The sequence below is a fragment of the Pan paniscus genome, chromosome 9 (assembly GCF_029289425.2).
Source record: "Pan paniscus chromosome 9, NHGRI_mPanPan1-v2.0_pri, whole genome shotgun sequence".
Lineage (NCBI taxonomy): Eukaryota > Metazoa > Chordata > Mammalia > Primates > Hominidae > Pan > Pan paniscus.
Genome location: NC_073258.2, coordinates 41,334,468 through 41,357,671, shown reverse-complemented (window position 1 = coordinate 41,357,671; position 23,204 = coordinate 41,334,468). Strand labels below are relative to the sequence as shown.

Below are 23,204 nucleotides of genomic sequence, written 5' to 3'. Positions count from 1 at the left end.
AATATGAAAATTAAATGTCACAAGTTTTTTTTTTTACGGTGTAGCTCAGAGATGTTAAAAAAATTGTGTAATGTCATAAGGCCATTTTTTTTCCATCCCCCAAGTGTACCAATGAGTCACTCAAATATAGACCTCAACCTTTTTCATAAAGGAAAAATGCTTTATCTGACATAGCCACAGTTTGTGCTTTTTACGTCCCTTTACTATCATTGATCAACTATGTTTTATACAGATCATGATTTTTCATCTGCTCTTTATAAAATTCTTTATATATGATTTATATATTGTTTTATGTTTTATATGGAAACTCTTTCTCAAAAATGTGAAATTACTAATTTAAGATAACAGCTAGTACAAGAAGAGCAGCAAACAGAATAAAGGTCTCCAAAATGCATATACTTTCTTATATGGATTTGGTTAATTATCAAAATCAAGTTGATTTTATATCTAACTTTGAGGTTTGCATGGTGGGTATGGATTATTATGCTGCTTTGGGCAGAAGTAGATATCTTTTATCCACAGAGTAATTCTTTGTTGTTGAAATTCCAAGCATACTTCAATATTAGGCAGATGAAATCACAAGACTCTAGCATACTTATTTCACCTATTGATAAAATCAACCTTCTAAATTACCAATAGCAAAGCATATTTAGCATTAACTCTGTCAATTCATGGAAGAAATATTTTGCCTAAATAACTAAGCTAGCACATTTTCTTTTAGAGTGTCAGACTAATTATATTTATTGATGAAAGCATATGAACACTTTGAGTGTTTGAATTTCATAAGGAATCAGCCAGGCTTACAGAAAAGTGCAGTGGTCTTTAATAAATATTTACCTCTTACTAAGTGCCATGTGCTGAGGATAAAATGAAGAATATGATGTAGTCTCCATTCGTTAGAATATCCTACTCTTGTAGAAAGACTTTCATTATTTAAAAATTCTAATAAGGATGGCCATAATCTTTCTCTTTGAGTAAGGTTTTGTTTTATTACAATGTATATATTATACATTTTATATATTTTATATATGTTTTATTAAAATATATATAACTGTGCTAGAGAACAGAATTTCATTCATTGGTCAGTTTTTATTATTATTAACAATAGCATTTACAATAGATTTTTGGTGCTAAATTATATCTCAGAACAGTATAAATGAAAGCATTCTGCCTATGAATCAAGAGACTTAAGTTTTTGGCTTACCTATCTTGATAACCGGCTGTGTGATGGTGAAGAATCATTGGCTCTCATTCTACCTCCACCAAGTAAGGAATGCGAAACAGATACTCTGTTGAAAATTCACAAGAAATTCAAAATTTAATGATCGAAAAGTATTATAAAGTGTTACTAAATTATTGATCAACATCTAAATTATACACAATAACAGTGTATTTCTTACCCTATTTCTACAAACATTGTATTTCTTAGAGGATGGGGTTATGTCTTAATGATTTTTTTGTTAACTCCTATAGTATTTAGCATGCTGCTGGTTGTGGAATATGTGACTAGGTCAAACCTGTATCCTTTTTTTTTTTTGTCAGCATCCAAAATCTTTTCAATAAAAGGGTAGGATCCAGGGTTATTATTATTATTTTTGTTTGGAGATGGAGTCTCGCTCTGTCGGCCAGGCTGGAGTGCAGTGGCGCGATCTCGGCTCACTGCAACTTCCGCCTCCTGGGTTCACACTATTCTCCTGCCTCAGCTTCCCCAGTAGCTGGGACTACAGGTACCCGCCACCACGCCCGGCTAATTTTTTGTGTTTTTAGTAGAGACGGGGTTTCACAGTGTTAGCCAGGATGGTCTCAATCTCCTGACCTCGTTCGTGATCCGCCCCGCCTCGGCATCCCAAAGTGTTGGGATTACAGGCGTGAGCCACCGCTCCCAGCCCCGGGTTAGTTTTTGTGGCCTTGGTTGTCCAGTCGGCCTCTGGCACGCTCGAACTTCCGGCCCTTGGAGCGGACGTAGGTTTTGGCGCCGCGTTTCCGGGGCCTTGCCGAAATGCCGGTACACCTCTCGCCTTCGAGAGGACCAGAGAGCAGGACGGTGCCACAGCCCTTGGGGGACTCTAGGGCCGCGGCGGGCCCGGCTGGTCATGCGCAGCGCACAAACCTTCAGTTTGGGCACCTCCTGTACCCGCACATCATCCCTTACAGTCCCCACAAGCACGGCGGTTTTCTTTACCCGGCCAGGAAGCTTCATCTTGCGGATTATCCGGAAAGGGGACAGAGGTGGCCCCTTGGTGCGACTCATAAACAACCTCTTCAGCACAACCTGGTTGAATGTGGAGTTGGTTCGTCTGGCCAGAAACCTGTACAGCTTGACCAACAGCCTCAGGTAGGTATCCGGGCTCTTGGGCTCCTTGCAGGGAACCTTTCGGTCCTTGTTGTGGAGGATGTCAGCTCCTATGATGGCATCTCCTATCTTGTTTCTGTTATAATAGGAAAAACTGATGCTTTCAAAGAAATACCAAAAGGTGTTTCACATATTTTTCTCTGTATTTAATGATTTGATTTTGAAAATCTGAAAAAGATGATATTCAATAATTATTTGCAATATAATTGGGCTATTTTTTTCACTAAAAACATAGATAACCTAATCAAAATTTGATTGTAGGCTTGCAAAAATATTGAGTGGTTGCAATTACCAACTACTAGTAATAAAATTACCAGTTTTGTTTTAATCATTCTTGAAAGGTACTTCTCCCTGATTGAAAGGATAATAAATCTCATATCTTATCTAAATGATATGCAGTATTTATTGACACAAAGAAAATTTATTTATATATATATAAATTGATTTGGATGTATGGATGGATGTGTATACATACACATTGAGAAAATGTGAACATATTTCTGGTTAATGAATAAAATCTTAGTTAAAAAAATCAGTAAATATGTAAGTCATAAATAAGTAGAAAATACAGCATGCGAAAGAACAAAAGCTTTATGAGAAATGACCTTTAATCAGAAACATTAAGTACCTTCTGATATTCTCTATGATGTGTGGATGATGAATGTAATCTTTAATATAGTTTATTAAAGTGAATACATTTCTAAGATTTCTTGCTAAATTGAAAACATGTCCTTAGTAAATTATTTTTAAGTAATAAATAACAGTTTATTATCATTGAGTGAATAAGAAAAGAGAGTCTAGAAATGCATGAAACATACAGTAGTAAGGGAAAACTAAAAAAAAATGTGCCTATGTAGGAAAAAATGATAAAGATTATTAAAGATAAAATAGAGCATGGATAGCTATGATTTTTAAAGTTATTTTATTTTCAAAAGTATCAAATTAATTTCATGGGTCCACATGGAATTACATATCAATTTTATAGTCATTTTAATCAGAATATTAGTAAATATGTTTTAATAGTAATTAATAAATATTTAGAATGTCACATTTACGTGAGTAGCTTTCAAAGAATAAAGAGTAGACCTTTTAATTTTCATCTTGTATAGGGACCTTTTTGTTTGAAGAGCTACATTTTTAAAAGTGTTTTTAATGAATACAAAAATGTAACAGAAATCAAATATTTCTAAATACGTGCTTGCTAGCAAAATTAAATAGTAGTAAAATTAGCATCCTTAATATTTTTTCAATAAGGTCACTGAAGAGATTTTTACATAATCACCAAGTGCATGTAATATATTCTGATGTAAGAAATTTGATATGACGTTGGATGGATAACCAGCCTTTAATACCTGGCATTTCTATTACCAAACTTTAAGATTTTTTGTTTGTTGGTTTCAAGAACTGATTCTTATTTCAGATATTATTTCTTCAAAAACTCTTCTCAAGTATTCATTTTTCTCTTGAAATATTTATTTTTCTTTAGAAAGTCAACTTTACATTATGTTTTATTTGCAATATATAAACACATATTTCAGATAATGAATACAGAATTATTTAGAAACCAGTCCTTCCCTTTTATTTGAATGGTATCATAACAATTAGGAAAAAGACTAGCCACAGCTCTAATATTTGATTTTGCTAGTGTTCAGTTGAAAAGCACTACAATGTTTATTTTATTTATAATCATGGGACCCATTGTCAGAGATATAAAACTGACATGCTACTTGTTTCAAGGTACAGGTAATTTTTGTTGAATGTTTTAAATATATTTCTCTCTCTCCCATGTGTGTGTTAGTGGAGGGGGTTATTTTAATGTCAACAGAGATATGAGGTGTAGAATAAGGTAGAAGGAAAGATAAATATTTGAAACACCAATGGCCATTTCCTTCTACCAAGTCACTAAAATTTTTGTCAAAGAAAATTAACATTGCATGTACATCTATTTTATATATGAGTGCGCATATATGTAGTATGTGTGTGCATATCTTTTGCTTATTTTGTTTTCTGTAACAAGGAGGAAGGTCTATTGCTTAAGGAGAGCTGGGAAAGGATTTGCAAAGTATGTCTCACTGTGAGCACATTCTCAGGCAGATTATTTTCAGTAAAGTGTGCATATTAAGGATGAAGATTGGAAAAATGGGTTTCTTGAAACTGTCCATATTTGTATGCTCCTCAAAAAGTCTTCTTGTGCTCCACAGTATACACAGTGCTTGCTTGAAAATCAGTGAACCAGAGACTTAAAAAAAAAATTTCACTAAGAAAATATGCTGCATCTGAACCCTAGAAAACCTTTTTATGAAGTTAAGAAGAGGAGGAGGTTTATAAATTAGACTAGGAAGAAACACCCAAAGATGTAGGAAAAAATGAAGAATAGTTAGGTGCACTAGAATCTGAGTGAGGAAACAGTTATGAGGAACTTCTCAACTGTGTCAAATGCCGATAAGAATTTGAGTTCAATGTGAATTTGGAATTGACTTTTTTTTCCAGGATGAATAGAAACATTAACAGGGGAAGCTGTCATAAAAGCCAAATTGAAATGGGTCTCCAGAAATGAAAAGAGGATCTGGAGACAGGGTAGCTTCTTAAGGAAACTTTCTTCTGAATTTTGTTACATGGGATTGCATAGAAGTAGAATAGTAGTTAAAAAGATAGAATCAGGGGATGATTCTTCTTTCTTTTTAAGATTGTAGATCATAAAGCAGGTTTCTATCCAGATAGTAGCATTCAAGTAAAGCAAGAAAAGTTGATGAGACAAAACAGAAGCAGAAAATTATGGGCTGGGTGTGGTGGCTCACACCTGTAATCCCTGCACTTTGGGGGGCTGAGTCAGGCAGATCACTTGAGGCCAGGAGTTTGCGACCAGCCTGGACAATATGGTGAAACCCCATCTTTACTAAAACATACAAAAAAATTAGCCAGGCATGGTGGCGGGCGGCTATAATCCCCGCTACTCAGGAGGCTGAGGCAGGAGAATGGCTTGAACCCGGGAGGTGGAGGTTGCAGTGAGCCAAGATTGTACCACTGCACTCCAGCTTAGACGACAGAGTGAGACGCTGTCTCAAAACACACACACACACACACACACACACACAAAATAAATAACAAATGAAAGAAGAAAATTATGGATGTGAAGTCCATCAGTAAGTGAGAGGGGATGGGATCCAGTGTACATCCCGAAATGGGAGTAAGTACACTCCAGTCAAACAACAGCATGGTTGGTAGAGTATACAGACACAGTTACAGATGTGTGAAGGGATAATTGTGAGTGTTCTCTTCTTAATTGCTTCAATAACGTAATAAGTAAGATCCTAAGGTGAGAGTAAGGATGAAGGAGGTGTTATTGACAATTTGAGGAGAGACACTGGAAACCCGAGTTTTAGATCACTATTAAATCAGCTCAGTTGTGTATTTTTCCTAGCTGATTCTCATTGCAACTACAGAAAAAGCCATGTGCTGGATCTTAGCATAGCTGTGTTTTGCTTGTAGACTACAATGAAGAAGAGTACAGTTGGCAGAAGGATTGTGGATATGTGTAAGGCAATGATTATAACAATAAACCAAAATAAAAGTGAGAATATGAGGAGAGGAAACAATAGAAAAATTTCATACAGTCAATATAAACTAGGTTTCTGTGGTGTAATAATTGTTGTGTGGAGTGACTAGAAGTGGTGAGTTGGAAACTTTGAAGACAGTGAAAAGAGAGTAAGATGTCTGGACCTGAGATTTGGAAGTTGTGTAGTTTTGAGTTATTGGGGAAGGATATAAAACAGAAAACAAATACACACACAACTGAGAGACAAGATTGATGAATGGATCATTTATCTTATGTATGGATCTGTAATTGCAGAAATAATTACTGGAATAGGGATGGAGAGTGAGATGCTAAAGTGAATGAGGATTGGTAACTGGGAGAACAATAGATGATAACTTTAAAGATAATAAATGAATTTTCTCTTAGGGGGAAAAAAAGAAATTATAGTCTAGAACAAGGCTGAGTAAACTATAGCTTATAGGGAAAATCCAGACTTTGGCCTGTGTGGCCAATTAAAGTAAGTAATGTGTGTGTGTGTGTGTGTGTGTGTTTTAAAACAAACACCCAAAGGATTATAAATCATGCTGCTATAAAGACACATGCACACGTATGTTTATTGTGGCACTATTCACAATAGCAAAGACTTGGAACCAACCCAAATGTCCAACAATGATAGACTGGATTAAGAAAATGCGGCACATATACACCATGGAATACTATGCAGCCATAAAAAAGGATGAGTTCATGTCCTTTGTAGGGACATGGATGAAGCTGGAAACCATCATTCTCAGCAAACTATCCCCAAGGACAAAAAACCAAACACTGCATGTTTTCACTCACAGGTGGGAATTGAACAATGAGAACACATGGACACAGGAAGGGGAACAGCACACACCGGGGACTGTTGGGGGGTGGGGGAAAGGGGGAGGGATAGCATTAGGAGATATACCTAATGTTAAATGACGAGTTAATGGGTGCAGCACACCAACATGGCACATGTATACATATGTAACTAACCTGCATGTTGTGCACATGTACCCTAAAACTTAAAGTATTAAAAAAAAGGTTCTTATTGACACACAAACAAACAAAAGAAAGAGGAGATGAAGGAGGCAGCAACAGCAGCCACAACAGAGACCATATATTGACTATAGAGCCTAAGCTTTACTCTCTGGCTCTTTAGAACAAGTTTACCATCCTCTAGCCTAGAAGCAGCAATGAGAAATTCACCTAAGAGTTTAGTTAGGTCTGAAGATATGGTTGGCTATGGAAGGGGATCAGTGAAAGCTGCCACTTTGAACGACTGCAGCTAAAGCAATATCGTCAGGTTATGGCTATTTTTAGCTAGATAGGAATATACTTAGAGAAAAATTTTGAGAATATATCAGCATATATAATGATGAAAGATCATGATGAGTTCTAGAATCACAGTGAAATATTTTGGAGTGTATAAAACAGTAAGGGATTTGAATCAAATGAAAGGGTGCACTACTACACATGAAGAAAGAAGTCTAGGTAAAGAATAACATATGTTTAAACATCCTGTGATGTATCACTGACGTTTAGTTATACTTAAGATCCCTGGGTTTCCTCACTTTTTTTGTCTTCTTATGCAAATCTAGGATTTATGAAGACATTGTCCAGACTATATCAGTTCCTTTCTAGGGCCACTCATAAGCAGTTTGCAAGCTCAAGATAAGTAACACATTATGAATCTGTAGAATATGGTAATTTCTATACATGTCCATGCTAATCAAGAAACTAGTATTCCTGACTGAAAGAAAACCTGTGTTGGCCGGGCACGGTGGCTCACGCCTGTAATCCCAGCACTTTGGGAGGCCGAGGCGGGCGGATCACGAGGTCAGGAGACTGAGACCATCCTGGCTAACACGGTGAAACCCCGTCTCTACTAAAAATACAAAAAATTAGCCGGGTGTGGTGGCAGGAGCCTGTAGTCTCAGCTACTCCGGAGGCTAAGGCAGGAGAATGGGGTGAGCCCGGGAGGCGGAGCTTGCAGTGAGCCGAGATCGCGCCACTGCACTCCAGCCTGGGCGAAAGAGCCAGACTCTGTCTCAAAAAAAAAAAAAAAAAAAAAAAAGAAACCCTGTGTTATTCTTCTGGGTATTTCCCACTCAGTCAGAATATGTTGGTTGAACCGAGTGAAACTCTCATACACTTAAAAGGTAAATGAAACTTTTCCTTAAATTTTATATAAAAAAATTAAACTTAAAAGTGTTTCAAGAACACTACAATAAGCATCCTTGTATTTATCGTCTATATATAATTTTCTCTTTCTTTTTACGCTCTCTCTTCCACCCCCCACTTCTCTTTACCCTTCTTGTTCACATTTTACTATTACTGCTTTCTCTTTCTTTCTTCCTTCTCTCCTCAGCCCTTCATTTTGTGTGTGTGTGTGTGTTTGTGTGTGTGTGTATGTAGACACAGATTTTTGGTTTTTTTAAAACTGAAGTGGGTAGAACATTGTGGTTAATGATAGAACATAAATTCTCAATGAATAAATATTTTCTTCAATATAAAAACAATATAATGTAGCACAATCAAAAAGCTTAACATCAATTCAATAATTCTACTTAGTATTTGAACCCAAATTCACTTTTTCCCAATTCTCCTCATAATATCCTTTATAGATGTTTTCTTTATGACCCAGAATCTAATCTAGAATCATTTTACTTGTTATGAATTTAGTTCTTCTTTGATCCAGGAGAGTTTTCCCTGGAATACTGTTGCCACTCATGACATTAAAGCCTTGCAAAAATATGCAGTTGAAGTTGAGAAACTACTTTTCCATAGTAGACTGTTTTTGTTTGTTTCATACAAGTGAAAATGTGTATGTAAATTTAGCATACAAATTAAAATGATAAGAGCTAATTGTCTCTATTTTAGTGTCCATTTCGGTGAGAGAATGACACGAAAATAATAGCAGTGGGAATTTTTTTCTGAGAAAGCTGACTTTTGTAGTATAATATGTTTATTGAGTGTAAAAGGTAATATAAGTAATGATATTTAAAGAAAAACATAAATGCTTAATCACACACCCTATCTCCATTACTTACTTTACAACAAAAACTAAGCCAGTTTCTTTAACCAAAAAAGCAATAGAGGTTTTGCTTTGAAGCAATTTTCTTACTATATAAAACTACTGAAAACTGATTAGTGTGATTTATTGTATGCTTTGAAATATAATTATTTGATTTTCTGTACCGTAGAAAAGCAGTGCAATATAATTATTTGATTTTCTGTACTATGCTTTAGTATGTAAAATTCGCCATGTATTTATCTACCCTGTAATTTCATGGTGTTACAATGTTATTACTCAATAATGACATAGCAATTACTCTATAATTGCCTTATCACTGAATAGTTATTATCACATAATTAGGGAATACATTTTCAAAGATTGGGAAAAAATATGGCAATTTGGGCCTTGTAAACAGTTATTGTAAACTTAAATATATTTATAATATTAGAGCTTGCATATAAAATAAACCCAATAAATGCAATTTAAAATCCTATAAATAGTTAATGAAAGTAGTTGAGGATTAAGTTTATGACAAGTATATAATCTTGTGATTATATTAATGGAGCAATTATTTACTTCTCATTAAAATCTATTAGTAAAAGTGTTATTAATAATAAGTAATAATGTACACGATTAAAAACAGGATCAGGAATAATAAATGATAGTCTTTATTAGTGGGAAAATAATAAATGAAACAGCTAAAGAGAATTCCTCCTCTATGTCATTATACAGAAATATTATTTGCAAGCATTAAATATGGTAACACTTTGAATAGAAATAAAAATAACTATACATTAAATCGTTTGTGCTTCTTAGTTTCTGTACTTTTTTAACTTGTGCTGCATGCTGCTAATATACATTTGGTGACATGATTTCGCTCTAAATCAAAATTCTAAAGTAAATCAACATTTTTACCAGTCTATTAAAAATACCACAGCTCCTCCAGATTAATTATTAATTTCCAGAATATTACATTTTTATTTTTGCATATTACACTAGAAATCTCCTTCTCCTAGGCCATCTATAAAATGTTTCCTAGGAAGATTGATGAGTCTTTTGTACCTGAGTCAGATATAAGAACACTGACATTGTCTGTACCAGAACTTTACTATTTCTTCTTCTGGAAATTCACTGGTAGAGTAACTTTTTCTTTTTTCTTTCTTTCTTTCTTTTTTTTTTTTTTTTTTGAGACAGGGTCTCACTCTGGTCATCCAGGCTGGAGTGCAGTGGCACAATCTCGGCTCACTACAACCTCCGCCTCCCAGGTTCAAGCGATTCTCCTGCCTCAGCCTCCAGAGTAGCTGGGACTATGGGCACACGCGACCATGCCTGACTAATTTTTGTCTTTTTAAGTAGAGACAGGGTTTCACCATGTTGGACAGTCTGGTCTTGAACACCTGTCCTCAAGTGATCTGCCTGCCTCAGCCTACCAAGGTGCTGGGAATACAGGCATGAGCCACCGCCTCCAACCAGAATAAACTTTCAAAAGTGCATCTATTTCTTTCTCTTGCCTGATTGCCCTGGCCAGAAATCTAATACTATGTTGAATAGGAGTGGTGAGAGGGCATAGGAAGAGAGAAAGCCAAGTTGTCTGTTTGCAGAAGACATGATTGTATATTTAGAAAACCCCATCATCTCAGCCCAAAATCTCCTTAATCTGATAAGCAACTTCAGCAAAATCTCAAGATACCAAATCAATGTGCAAAATTCACAAGCATTCCTATACACCAATAATAGAGATCCAAATCATGAGTGAACTCCCATTCACCATTGCTACAAAGAGAATAAAATACCTAGGAATAGAGCTTATAAGGGATATGAAGGACCTCTTCAATGAGAACTACAAACCACTGCTCACACAAACAAATAGTAAAACATTCCATGCTCATGGATAGGAAGAATCAATATTGTGAAAAGAAAGGTCCATACTGCCCAAAGTAATTTACAGATTCAATGCTATCCCCATCAAGCTACCATTGACTTTCTTCACATAGTTAGAAAAAAACTACCTTGAATTTCATATGGAACCAAAAAAGAGCCCGTATAGCCAAGACAATCCTAAGCAAAAAGAACAAAGCTGGAGGCATCACACTACCTGACTTCAAACTATACTACAAGGCTACAGTAACCAAAAGAGCATGGTACTGGTACCAAAACATATATAGACCAGTGGAAAATAACAGAGGCCTCAGAAATAACACTACACATCTACAACCATCTAATCTTTGACAAACTTGAGAAAAACAAGCAATGGGGAAAGGATTCCCTATTTAATAAATGATGTCAGGAAAACTGGCTAGCCATATGCAGAAAACTGAAACTGGACCCTTTCCTTACACGTTATACAAAAATTAACTCACGATAGATAAAAGACTTAAATGTAAAACCTAAAACCATAAAAACCCGAGAAGAAAACCTAGGCAATACCATTCAGGTCATAGTCATGGCAAAGACTTCATGACTAAAACACCAAAAGCAATGGCAACTAAAGCCAAAATTGACAAATGGGATCTAATTAAACTAAAGAGCTTCTTCACAGCAAAAGAAACTATCATCAGAGTGAACAGGCATCCTCTAGAATGGGAGAAAATTTTTGCAATCTATCCATCTAACAAATGGCTAATATCCAAATCTATAAGGAACATAAACAACTTTACAAGAAAAAAACAACCCCATCAAAAAGTGGGTGAAGGATAGGAACAGACGCTTTTCAAAAGAAGACATTTATGCAGCCAAAAACCTTATGAAAAAAGCTCATCATCACTGGTCATTAGAGAAATGCAAATCAAAACTCACGCCAATTAGAATAGCGATCATTAAAAAGTCAGGAAACAACAGATGCTGGAGAGGATGTGGAGAAATAGGAGCACTTCTACACTGTTGATGGTAGAATAACTTAGTTTAACGTTGTGGAAGACAGTGTAATGATTCTTCAAGGATCTAGAGCCAGAAATACCATTTGACCCAGCAATCCCATTACTGGGTATATATATATATATATATATATATATATATATATATATATATATATATATATATACACCTGAAGGATTATAAATCATTCTACCATAAAGACACATGCACATGTATGTTTATTGTAGCACTATTCACAATAGCAAAGACTTGGAACCAACCCAAATGCCCATCAATGATAGACTGGATAAAGAAAATGTGGCACATATACACCATGGAATACTTATTACATTTTTTTTTTTTGCATTTTTTTAGTACAGATGGGGTTTCAGTATGTTGGCCAGGCTGATCCTGAACTCCTGACCTCAAGTGATCTGCCCACCTCAACCTCCCAAAATGCTGAGATTACAGGTGTGAGCCACTGTGCCCAGCCCTTTCTATGTCTTTTGATTGGAGAGTTTAGTCCATTTATACTCAATATTATTATTAATAACTATGGAGTTACTCCTGCTATTTTGTTATTTATTTTCTTGTTGTTTCATCATCTTTCTTCTTTTTTTCATTCCTGTCTTCCTCTAGTGAACATGATTTCCTGGTGATATGATTAATTTCCTGTTTTTCATTTTTTGGGTATCCATTGCGTTTTTGGTTTGAGGTTACCACGAGACTTGCAAATACTATCTTATAACCCATTATTTTCACCTAACAACTTAATACCATGTAAAAAAAATAGCAGATAAGTAAAAAGAAAACTAATAAAAACTATATTGACTTTGTCTCCTTGATTTTTTACTTTTTGGTGTTTCTATTTGTAGCTTATTTTACTATGTCTTGAAAGCTGATGTAGTTATTGTTTTCATTGGTTTATAGGTTAGCTTTTCAACTTAGAATAAGAGTAGTTTACACACCACAGTTATAATATTTTGTGTGTTATTACCAGTGAGTTGTGTACTCTCCGATGATTACTTCTCATTAATATTCCTTTCTTTCTGGTTATTTCTTATAGGACAGGTCCAATGTTGATGAAATCTCTCAGCATTTGTTTATCTGGGAAGGTCTTTATTTCTTCTTTAATTTTGAAAGATATTTTCACTGGATATACTTTTATAGGGTAAAAGGTGTTTTTTTTTTTTTTTAGTACTTTATGTATGTCATGCCACTCTTCCTGGCCAGTAAGGTTTCCACTGAAAACTCTGCTGCCAAATATATTGAAGCTGCTTGGTATGTAATTTGTTTTTTTCCTCTTGTTGCTTTTAGGATTCTTTCTTTATCCTTGACCTTTGGGAGTTTGATTATTAAATACCTTCAAGTAGTCTTCTTTGTGTTAAAACTGCTTGGTGTTCTGTAACCTTCTTGTACTTCGATATCGATCTCTCTCTCTCTAGGTTTGGGAAGTTCTCTGTTATCCCTTATAAACTTTCTACTTATCTCTTTCTCTACCTCCTCTTTAAGGCTGTTTTTTTTTTTTTTTTTGAGACAGAGTCTTGCTCTGTTGCCCAGGCTAGAGTGCAGGGGTGCAATCTTGGCTCACTGCAAGCTCTGCCTCCCGGGTTCACTCCATTCTCCTGCCTCAGCAGGCGTCCACCATCATGCCTGGCTCATTTTTTGTATTTTTCGTGGAGATGGGGTTTCACGGTGTTAGCCAGGATGGTCTCAATCTCCTGACCTTGTGATCTGCCTGCCTCAGCCTCCCAAAGTGCTGGGATTACAGGTGTGAGCCACTGCCCCCGGCTGGCTAATAACTCTTCTATTTGCCCTTTTGAGGCTATTTTCTGGATTCTGTGGGTATGCTTCGTTAATTTTTATTCTTTCTTTTATCTCTTCTAAGTATGTATTTTCAGGTGGCCTTTCATTAAGCTCACTAATTCTTTCTTCTGCTTGATCAGTTATGCTGTTAAAGAACTCTGATACATTCTTCAGCATGCCAGTTGCATTTTTTTCAGCTCCAGTGTTTCTATTTGATTCTTTTTTAGTTATTTCAATCTGTTCATTAAATTTATCTGATAGAATTCTGAATTCCTTCCCTGTGTTATCTTAAATGTATTTAAATTTTCTCAGCACAGCTATTTTGAATCCTCTGTCTGAAAGGTCATGTATCTCTGTTTCTTCAGGATTGGTCCCTGGGGCTTTATTTGGTTCATTTGGTGAGGTAATGTTTTCCTGGATGGTGTCGACGCTAGGAGATATACTGGTCCGCACTGTCTGAGCTTATTTGTATTCATCTTTCTTGGGAAGGCTTTGCAGAGATTTGAAAGGACTTGGGTGTTTTTATCTAAGCTGAGTCTGCTTTAGGGGTTACATGAAGCCTAGTGACACTGTGATTCTTGCTGACTTATAGAGGTATGATCTTTATGGTCTTGAACATGATCTGGGAGAATTCTCTGGATTACTAGGCAGAGACTCTTGTTCTCTTCCCTTACTTTCTCCTGAACAAAGTCTCTCTCTATGTTCTGAGCAACATAAAGCTGGGGATGGAATAACACAAGCACCCCTGTGGCCGCCACAACTATGACTGCACTGGGTCAGACTTGAAGCCAGCGCAGTGGTGGATCTTGTCCAAGGCATGCTATCACCACTCCCTGGCTACTACCTATGTCGTTTGCTCTAGGCTCTGGGCAGTGACACAACAGTGGCAATGGCAAAACCAGGCAGGCCTGTGTTCTTCCCTTCAGGGTAATGAGGTTCCCTGGGCCCTAGGTGGTCCAAAGATACTGGGAGTCAGGAACTAGAGTGAAAACCTTAGAAGTCGACCTGGTTTTCTATGGTACTGCAGCTGAGCTAACACTCAAAACACAGCAGGCACTCCTTCCCACTCTTCTCTCGCCTTTCCAAAGGCAGAGAAGTTTACCCTGTAGCCACTGCCACCCTAGGCCATAGGTGTACTGCTGGATTGCCTCTGATGTTCCCTTAAGGCCCAAGGGCTCTTAAGTCAGCTTATAGTAAATGATGCCTGGTCTTGGACTCACTCTTCAAGGTCGAAAAGGTATAGGAGTCAGGAAGTCTTTGCCACTGGATACTATACTTATTTTTTTGGTGTTCTGGAATGTAAGGTATCAATAAGCATTCCTAATTATCTCTCAATATAAAATGAAATGCATAAAAATCTCCTTATAAAGTTATGCTAATTATTACATAAGCTTCCTTGTTGTACCTGCTTCTCAGTTTCTTGAGAATCATCAGCCATCAACTCCAGTGATCAAGTAAGAAATATCCAAATAACCAATATCTCTGACAGGTATTACAGTAGACTTAAAAACCTGAGGTTTATTTATTTTGCTCACAGATGATGGATATTGGAAACTTCGTTAATTCTTAAGAGGCCAGAAAAAAATGTGTTATTGCTTTCAGGTACATAGGAGCTAAAAGTTTTCAAACATCAATGAGCTTCAGAATATATATCAAGATAAAATCAATGTCTTTTAGGTAAATCTCCATTATGCATTTACAGTAGTGAGTGTTTTTTTCTAGGTGTGCCTTTAAATCTTCCAATTCTAACTAAAATGCATTACATTCTGTATGGTAAGCTTTCTCCTAAGAGTTAAATTACGGCATGTATTGAATTTAGCTCTGAAATGAGAGGACAAAAATTGATTAGAGGGCTGTCTTATCAAGAAAGATTAAAGCGAGTACATATTTATAACTAAGTTGAAGGGGAAGTAGGTTAATTTGTACATGTATTTGAATAGGGCAAATGTCAGAGTAAAGAGGAATTATTTATTTTGGTACAAGGTATTATGTAGCTCAGAATATTGGGATAAAATATAGAAAGAGATATTTTGGTAAAATTTGAACTGTAAGATAGATGTAGTCTTTGTAGGAAAGTAGTAAAACTAAAATGGACTGGCCTACTTTTAAGAAATGTGTTAACTTTACTCAAGGAGTGGGAAGAAACCAGATGATGTGTTATGCTTTTTATCTCTACTGTTTTTACAACATTTTTTTCGGGGTGTGAGGGGACTTTGAAAAACTTCTGAGACTCTGTTCATTTTTGATTTTAAGTAAGATACATCCACCAACAAAAATAATAATATTAACAAGTTACCTGTGGAAGACCTACTATTACTTGAATTGCAATGCAATTGCATTAATTAAATTGCATCAAATACTTTGGTATAAAAATACTAATATCTGAATTTAAATTAAGTGAATTTAAATTGAGTAAATTTTAAAATGTTTGCTACGTACTCCCTAAAAGAAAGAAAAAATAAATAATAATAACAACAAACGTAATCCCAACGACAGCCATTATAATGACAGCAAAAATAATTTTAATTCTAGTATGTCCTGTAGTGAGCCAAGTGTGAGACGTGAATTGGCTGCACTCTCGTTGGTCTCGTTTCATGGACTTCCCGCAAAATAATTACTGTGTATTAGTCTGTGTTAGTCTAGTGTTAAAAACCAGTAATTTTCATGTACTATAGCTTGTAAATAAAAGCTAAGAGCTGTATCTGGTGTGTAATTGAAGAAATGAAGATCTCTCCTACAATGGAGGGAAAGTAGTCTGTGTTAGACATACTGACATGGTAAAAGAATTTTGTAGCGTGCGTCTGTTCTACAGACAATTATGCCTTAAATTTTGACTTTGGAACTTAACCCCGTATAAGATGCAACTCCACTCTACTCCAGTTAACTCTTTTGATTCTCATATCATGAGGTAGACACTTTCAGTGACTCTGTTTATGACAGGAAAATTAAGGAATATAGAAGTTGCATAATTTGACCAAGACCAAATTAGTAATCCTGTAAATGGTAGAAACACTATTTAAATCAAAACTGTTTAAAGTCCAAGTTTGTGTTCTTATACACTTCCATATAGTCCAAGTTAGTGATCTACAAACGTAGAGTATATCAGAATCACCCAAAGGCAGTGTTACATATCACTTCTCCACTGTGCATTCAGTGGTGTTACATTTGCAACTTGAAATTGGCATAGTGGGGGTATTCGCACCCCAGAAATAGGTAAACACTACAAATCAGAGCCTTTCTTCTTCTTAAAAAGACATTGCTAGGGTCACCACAGAGTTTCCTACTCAATAGGTCTTAAGTGGGTCCCAATAATTTATATTTCTTAGAGGCCCTAGGTGATACTGTTGCTGGTATCTGAGACCACACTTTGAGTACCACTAATCTTAATCATTTTTCTCCATATATAAACAGGTTTATTACAAGCATTGAATAATGCAGTAAGATACTATGTATTAATAAAATCATATTTATGTTGGCCTTTAATTGGATATTAATATTTCATCAAATTGTAAGAGACTAGAAAAATTTAAACTCATATAGGAAAAAATGTAAAATTTCATTTTTAATGTATATGTTAAGTGAAATGTACAGTCTTTTTTTCTAACTATGACAATTTCTACATAAATTGGAGTAAGCTTTCACATAAATCTGAAAAAGGTAACCTATATTTTTCTATAGACTCAAAAAACAAAACAAAGTAAGTTAATACCTGAACTTAATGCACTAGTTCTTAGGAGCTTTAAGAGGAAGCATAACATGTAGTCTCAGCAGTTTTAATATTCATAAGAATTATGTTCTTGATTTTATATGTAAGCTTATTGGTTTTATTTGTTTCAATTTTACTTGTTTAAAGTCAGGGATTCATTTCTATACAATATTCTTGAGTCTATCCTTAGAATTATTTATCTCAAAATGCTTAATCTACTGACAAAAAGGGCAAAATTAATGGTGTGGATGATAGTATAGTAAACATTAATTGTTAAATATTTGGGTGAATTATTATTTGAAATATTTAAAGACATAATTTATAACTGCCATTTAAATCCTGACTCAATTTTTTTGCATTTATTATTGATTGATCCTTTACTAAAATAATAATTTATTGAATAATACTTGAAAATCATTTAAGGCTGGGCGCAGTGGCTCACGCCTGTAATCCCAGCACTTTGGGAGGCTGAGGGGGGTGGATTACGAGGTCTGGAGATTGACATCCTGGCTAACACGGTGAAACCCCGTCTCTACTAAAAATACAAAAAAATTAGGCGAGGTGGCAGGTGCCTGTAGTCTCAGCTACTAGGGAGGCTGAGGCAGGAGAATGGCGTGAACCTGGGAGGCGGAGCTTGCAATGACATGAGATGGTGCCACTGCACTCCAGCCTGGGGGACAGAGCAAGACTCCGTCTCAAAATAAAAAAAAAAAGAAAAAAAAAAAAGAAAAAAGAAAATCATTTAAATAATAAACTTTTAAGGAAAATATTTGGAAGGTTATAAACAGATGGTATATCGGGTACTATTAATATCTTCTAGGTCAAAATGTAAACAGGATATTTGGTTCTCTAGTGAGAGAGAGAGTTTGTATATTTTAAAGCCAAAATATTCAAGATAAGTTCTTTGGATCCTGTCTTCTGTGAGTTAGGACCACCATGTTGCCAACCTCCAAGGGGATTACATTGTACACACAGGCAACAAACACTGAGTTGGCAAAATTGCAGCCCTGCCATACATTTTTTAGTTAAATACAGTTATTGGAATTGGTCCTAGAAGATGGTTTATAACTGTTAAAGCCATTTGCATCAAGTACCTTTTCAATGTTAAATTTAGCTCTTTCATTCTGAGGCTCAAAATCCTGCTTACTACACACTTGTCATGTATCCATGCTTATTGTAACATAATTGATATCGTCACAGGCTTAGATAATTAGGACATTAGAACTATGGTCTAGTTTGAGATTTACTTGCTAATATTGCCTACTTGTTTTCTTCTTGATTAGTAGATCTATAAGTATCTTTCAGGGGGTGCTAAGTAAGTCATTCTTTTCAAAAACAGTACCTCTTCAGAGAAATTGATGTAATGTTTCCAGTCTTCATGGTCAAATCATGTTTAACAGCTCTGTTTTGAGCTCCACCAGTCACCTGCATTGCAAAACATCATAAAACAGTTAAACTTCTTTTGGTGACAAGAGATGAATAAAATATCTTAGCTCTTGGTTCCAAAGGCACAACATGATACAAGTTGGCAAGGAAGACAGAGGCATTGCTTTTTGGCTCCAAATAGCTTCATTGCTGGCTGCTGTAAAAGAAGTATGTTTTCAGCAGGCAGAAATTGACAGGAATACATAAGCTATTTTGGCAAGCACTTTTGCTTTTGGTCTTTTCCAGCTGATGCGCCAAGATGATGAAAGGCCCCAAACAAATTAACAATATTTTGTTTCTTCCTTTCAACCTTACAGCCAATAGAAATACAGTACAATTTGAAAAAAGATTAAAAGATGGAAAAAACAATGACTAAAAGGAATAACTGAGAGCATGATGGGAACTTTGAAGCAGCTTATTCCACTTGATACAGTGGAAAAATAATTAAACATTTGTTTATTAAATGCTCACTATATTCTGGCATTGGTCAGATAACAAGTTGAATCAGAAGCTTTTGTTCTAATGAAGAGACAGGGCCCATTACCAGATACTTAGTGTAAGGAATGATGTAGTAATAGTATGAACAAATATCAAGGGGTACATAGGACCTGGTCTGTCTCCACACATATCCTATATTGTTGCATAATATTGGGCAAATCATTTCATTTCATAATATTGGCAAATCATTTCATTTCATTTCTTGCAAATCATTTCATTTCTTTTGATTTTTTCATCCCTGTTGCACTGAATGCTGGCTGGAAGAAAATGCAAAACCTCTCAAATTTTGTGTTTAGCTGAGCGAGAAACTTATCTCCCTTCTGAACTGTAAGGCATGGGTGTAGAATGGAGTCATCAAAACCAGTACCCACAACACTCATCGGAAAAAAAAAAAAAGAAAGAAAGAAGTATAGGTCAATGGGAGGTACTAGAAACATTGATCAAATGTAGAGTATACGTCCCAACTGAATGTGTTACAATTTTTTAAAAATAAAGCATTGTAGAGGTGGGGACAAACATGTACCAAACACACGTGTGCACAAACACACACACACATAGTTGTCAATGAAATCTCACTTGAATCTTACAGAATAAATAATATAAGGAGGAGGAAGGCATAGTGGATTTAGAATTTAAGTTCAGCTTTGAACATTAGTATTTACAAAATCATAGAGGAACAGAAAATGTTATTCTAAAATGAGGCATATGACCGATAAGTATATCATTTCAGAGACTCAAATATTCACTTGAAATAAAAAAAAAATTTGAGAAGTCTGGACAAGAAAATCCAGATACAGTAGCTTGAAATAAGTTTAAAAACATAGATCAGCTAATTTTTGTATTTTTGTAGAGACAGGGTTTCACGATGTTGGCCAGGCTGGTCTTGACCTCCGACCTCAAGTGATCTACCCACCTTGGCCTCCCAAAGTGGCAGGATTACAGGAATGAGCCACCACACCCAGCTATGGTGGCATGTGCCGTAATCCCAGCTGCTCCGGAGGCTGAGGCAGGAGAATCGCTTGAACCCAGTAGATGGAGGTTGCAGAGAGCCGAGATCACGCCACTGCACTCCAGCCTCGGCAACAGAAGGAGACTCCGTCTCCAAAAAAACAAAAACAAAACAGAAGAAGAAGAACAACAAAATATATATATATATATATATATATATATATATATATATATATGTATAGCTACACATAGATTGGTTTGAAATTTTATTGAAACTATTAACATGAACTTTAAATTCCTGGAATGTATTGAGAATACAGGAGATGAGATGACTGGTAACATTGTTTCATAAAAGTGACAACTTAGATCTACATTATTTGTCCAGATGCTTTTCTTCTATTAAAGTGAGTATGCATTCAATATTTTTCTTAAATCAAAGCCAGTAAATGAAATTTGGTATTCTCTTATTCTGTATGTTTATATTATTTTAGGCTTCATAGGACTTGAACTAAAGTAGAAAACTATTTAGTATGGCTTGAAGAAAATTCTGCCTCATAGAAGGGAGCTAGAGGTGAGAAAGACTTGAAGTTGATTTTTGATCTCCAAATACATGCTTTTGCTTTTCGGCATTAAAAAAACTATTTTATATGTATGAGCCTTTTTCTTTTATATATAACGTAAACTGTATCTCATAATATTGAAAGTGAGACCTGTTAAAAGTTTCATGATATTTTTTAAAGATGCATTTTGAAGCTTTTGTTCAATACAAAAAATTAAAAATTCACAAATAATTTCATTGGCCATATTTCAAATTACAGTCAGTTTGTCAAAAGAACTTATTCAGCATATTAGCTTCTAATATTTGAAGAGCTGGGAAATCTACCATATTTAATTTATATTTAAGAAAATTGTTTTTTAATTATTGCTTTCCTCCTGTTCCATTACCATGTCTGAGAAGTTTAATTATCAATAGTCTCAGACTTGCTGATTTATTATTAACATCCAGATATGTTTTTATTCAACCTGGTAACTGTTGTTAGTTATTAAATGAAAAACAAATAAATTATATTAATTAGGAATAAAAACTAATTGAAGGGATACATTAGAATCTAAAAATGTAATATCAAAAGCAAACACATTCAGAGACTGAATTTAATTAAAGACTTAAAAGTCAACAAATAAATCTGCTCTGAATGCCAACTACTTTGCTGCACCTCTACTATTACCATCTGGTTCATACGTCATGACCCTGCTCCTGGACTATGTCAATAGTTCCTTAAATGGTCTTGCTGCTTTCTAGTTCTTCTGTGATCCATTCTCTAAATAGCTATTGCTTTGTGGTCCAACGACAGTGATTTTCTTTCCATTACCTAAACATTTAAAGATCCCTTTTGTATAGCACCTGCTGGTCCTCTCTTGGGATGCTGCACCACCACACGCTCGCAGGCTTGGCTCTTTCTTACCAGCCTCCTTTCTGCTCATGGGTCATCACCTCTGCGAGGCTTCCCTGACCATTACAATTAATGTAGCTGCGAACCAAATGCACACCCTCTCATATGTCTGTTTTTCTTTAGAGAATATTAATTTCATGAGACTTCCCTGTCTTATTTACTATTGTATTTCCAGTGTCTAAAACATTGCTGGAATATAGAAGACTCTCAAAACTGTTTACTAAATAAAGGAAAACTCTAATTGAGGAAAATCGTAGAAAGTGGTTAATTTTATGAGATTTAAAAGATTTACTGATTATGATTATTAACTAGCAACATTTTAAATTTAGAAGAGACAAAGTACAACTGGAACAGTCTTTTTAAACTTCTTTTTACCTTAGAATGTGCAGATTATAAAAATATTAAAAATAATTATTTTGATTAATTAACACATGAAATGACTTGGAAACATTCTTAGAACATTATGACTAGATTCATATTGGAATTAAATAATTTTTCAAGTTTTCAATATCTGTATATATAATATTCTGTTAACTATAAAAGAGTAAAGTGCTCTTATTCTTTCATTTTCTTCCTAATTTCTGTTTGAATAATTAAATGTCATTTTGCCTATTTTTATGATAAGTTCTACTTGGGTATATGATAAAATGACCCATTTTCATTTGATTATGTAACTGTTTTAGAAAATTTATTTTAAATAACAAGAATATTTACTATAATGAATATAATTAATATACATTTGTTAGGTCAAAGGAATCTTCTGCAGGCCATTTTCTGAGTGCATCTTTCCTCTCTTTTATTAATGGTTCATATTGGACAATTTGTTAAAATATGGAAATTGAGGAGATACATTAGAAAGGTCAACAAAAATATAAACAGTCTTAAGTTTCCAGGTGACATAAAACATAGTGATTTGAGTAAGGCCTAGAAGTTATAAGGCTCTGTGTTTTTTTCTCCAAATGTTATTTAAATAGAGTATCTAAGTGATTTTTATAGTTCTCTTCTTTCTTCCATTAGTTTATAATTTAAAACCCTGTGATTAAATATTTCAAACATTAGCATTTTCAGAGTATAAAATGTATAAATGCGAATTATTTGTATTGCCAATGAATTTTTAACTTGCAGAACTGTAAATTCTCCCAAAGTTGGGGATGCTGGGAACCATGAGGATACTGTCACTACTTCATCTCGGCACATATTCCACTTGCTTTCACTACAACTCTCTGTTTATTTTTAATGAAATCTGTAGTGCCTCTAAAATGTGTACTTTGCATTTGATATGCTTTCTCAACATTAGCTCATTAATCTTCTAGCCTTTCTAACAAGTCATAGAAAAGTGAGTCTATTCCAAGTGCAAAAATCCACAGAATAAATTTAGCATTAAGTTGTTTGTGACTGAAAGCCATAGAAATTATGGTAGTAATTAGAAATGGTATAAGAAATGCTCTGTATCCTTTTTTCCTAGATTTTCTTTTTCTCTTCCTGTCTTTCTCGTATTATTTTTTCAACATTTATCTTTTAGACAGTAAGTATAGTAAGAGGAATGAGTTGATATTGACTAGTAATTATAGTAGCATACTTTTTATTTA

At 34.9% G+C, this 23,204-nt stretch overlaps 1 pseudogene; it reads right to left on the bottom strand.

The window, feature by feature from the left end:
• The window catches only part of LOC100989108 (large ribosomal subunit protein eL18-like), a 97,036-nt pseudogene extending 78,312 nt beyond the window's left edge, over positions 1–18,724 (bottom strand).
• Positions 18,725–23,204: the final 4,480 nt, after the last annotated feature.